The following is a 2831-nucleotide window of genomic DNA, read 5'->3' as shown; positions in this document are numbered from 1 at the left end:
GAAAATAAAGTGGTATCTTCCTTGTGGTTTTCTTTTCCCAAAATGACTGCTCACATTTTTTGCCATTTTTCTACTCCGGTTGTTAATCTCTCTCGTATTCATTCATTGAAATTCTCTATATATTCTGGGCTAAACATGGTTATTTATATGTGTTGTAAATATGGCTACTCTTTTTATGGGGGGGTGGGGGAGTGATTGGCAGAGCCAGCTGAGGCTTTATTTGGGAACAGACAAGTGAACTGGCTTTTAGTTGGGGGCAAGGGCAGGAGGTACCCAGGGCTGTAGGGTCCCCCCAAGGGTGGACTGAGGAATGGAGCTGAGCCTCCAGGTGGGTCTCCTGTTTCTGACGCTGCCCTGCACAGCTCCTTCCCCCAGAGACTCTGTGGCAGCCACAGGAGTGGGGAGGCTGGGAGCAACCACAGATGACTCCAACACCAGCTTCCTCTCCATCTTCTTCACAACAACAGCCTTGGAGGAGTTGACTCAGCTGAAGGAACTGGAGGCCAGCCACAGCCGAAGCTGGACTGGAAAGAGCTCAGGCTGTAGTTGAGGCTCAGGCTCCTTAGCACCCCCACCCCCAGTGGGCGGAGCTTGGCCCCCCTGAGTAGCCACTGGCAATCTTGGTATGGAGACTCAGCGTTTGCATCCCGGACTCCAGCCGGCTCTCCCCGCCCTCCAGTAGCTTCCGGTAGGTGGCGATCTCCATGTCCAGGGCCAGCGTGACGTTCAGGGGCTCCTGCGACTCGCGCAGCTGTCGCGCCAGGTCCCGCTCGGCTCGCTGCGGCGCAACCTCCCGCGCAGTCAGCTTGGCGTCAGCGTCCTTACTGGCCAGCTCCCTACGCTGCCCAGTATCAGCGAGGGCAGCCTCCAGGGAAGCCCCGTGGCCGTTGAGGCCATCGAGCTCAGCGTGGAGTCGGCCAGTGTTCGATTCGTCTCACAAGTCTCTGTCTTCAGGCGACGGAGGTCATCCCGTGCTTCCCAGCCAGTGCCACCAGCTGTCATGCGTGATCTGGCCGTGGTCTCGGTCTCGGTCTCGGCGGTGGCCTGGCTGCGGTTAGCGATCTCCTTCTACTGGGCCTTGAGCTCGGCGGTGGAGCCACCTGGTCCAGGGAGCAGCGGCTGTCCACCGAGAGCAGCGCGAGGCGCAGATGTGTGGCTGCCCCTCCCGGCTCCGCTCTTCGCCCAGCGGCCCGAGGAAGCCCATGGGGCCCGTCATCCCCTCCGGGCGGACTCCGGCTCTGCCACATTCATGTAAGCCTCAAGCGCCGCCTTCTTGAGGAGGACCGAGGCGTTCTCCATCTCTGCACGCTCTTCGATCTCTTCCTCCTACTTACTCTTGCGTGTGGACGAGCTCCACCTCCGGCTTCAGCCCCTATCCTGGGCCAGTGTGTCCAGCGGCCGCCCGAAGCTGATGGAGCTCTCGAACATGTTGTCCACATTACTCCGAGCCGTTTTCCGCTACCGCGGGAGCCTCCATTTCGTCTCCAGAATCTCGTTCTGCTGCTCCAGGGTACGCACCTTGTCGATAAAGGAGGCGGACTTGCCGTTGAGGGTCTTGAACTGCTCCTTCTCCTGTGTGCGCACAGCCTGGATGTAGGGGTCCACCTCCACCTTAAGGGGCCTCAGCAGGCTCTGGTTCACCGAGACGTCTGCCGTGCTCCCTGTACCCCCTACCCCGGCGTAGTCCCCGGCTGTCTTCATGGGGCCCAGGCCTCCACGGAAGCTGCTGCGGCTGCCCACCTGGGAGAAGGCCCGGGAGCTGATGCGCGCCAGGTGCGCTCAGGTACAAGCTGCTGCTGAAGGCCCGGGGACCAGAGGTGGACACCTTGTAGGACTTCTGGGTCACCCTGATGGACATGGTGGAGGCTGGAGTGGAGGCAGGTAGGCTGAAACAGAGATTGGAGAAGGAGCCAAGAAGCTGCTTCTAGGTGAGCCGTTCACTCTCTTTAGTATATGTACAGCATAGATTTTAATCTCAGGAAAATAAGAATTTTCAAAATAGATCCTCCAAATACCTGAAAGTCAATGCCTAATAATTGGAGTAAAGTATTCCAAATAGACTGACAGTTCGCCTTCATAAAAATAATTGCCAGATCGTTCCCTTGCTTTTTACTAAACCAGACTGGCCTAAATGTTACATCACATTCTTAAATCAAAGTAAACTTATAGGCATGCCTGAGTGGCTCAGTCGGTTAAGCCTCCATTAAGTCACCACTCTTGATTTCTGCTCAGGTCATGATTTCACCCTTGTGAGATCAAGTCCTGCTTGCGCTCAGCAGGGAGTCTGCTTGAGCTCAGCAGGGAGTCTGCTTGAGATTCTCTCCCTCCCTCTCCCTCTGCCCCTCCCTCGCTCTCTCTCTCTCTAAAATAAATAAATCTTTGAAAAACAAAAAGTAAACTTAAAATTGATAATCATCAATGATAACATACTCAGGGATACACAAGAATAATAAGCACAATTCCTGCCTTTATCAGGTTTAACATCTAGCTATGATGAAAGAATAAACACATTAAAAATATTTAAGGGGTGCCTGGGTGGCTCAGTCAGTTAAGCAGGTGGAGCTCTTGATTTCAGCTCAGATCATGATCTCATGGTGAGGGGATGAGTCCCACCTTGTCTCCCTGTTCAACGGGGAGTCTGCTAGAGATTCTCTCTTTCCCTCTCCCTCTGCCCCTCCCCCTACTCACCCCTGCTCTCTCTCTCTCTCTCTCTCTCTCTCAAATCAATAAATCTTTTTCGAAAGAGTAAAAAAAAAAAATGTTTTAATCATAAGGTAATATGAATTTCAGGTAGTACACACCACTGTATATATCATCATAATTCATTCCTA

At 53.8% G+C, this 2831-nt stretch overlaps 1 pseudogene; it reads right to left on the bottom strand.

Moving 5' to 3' along the window:
* Positions 1-246: 246 nt before the first annotated feature.
* LOC113932622 lies at positions 247-1858 on the bottom strand (annotated as a pseudogene).
* Positions 1859-2831: the final 973 nt, after the last annotated feature.

Source organism: Zalophus californianus, chromosome 10, assembly GCF_009762305.2.
Source record: "Zalophus californianus isolate mZalCal1 chromosome 10, mZalCal1.pri.v2, whole genome shotgun sequence".
Taxonomy (NCBI): domain Eukaryota; kingdom Metazoa; phylum Chordata; class Mammalia; order Carnivora; family Otariidae; genus Zalophus; species Zalophus californianus.
This window is presented reverse-complemented; position numbering and strand designations above follow the sequence as displayed.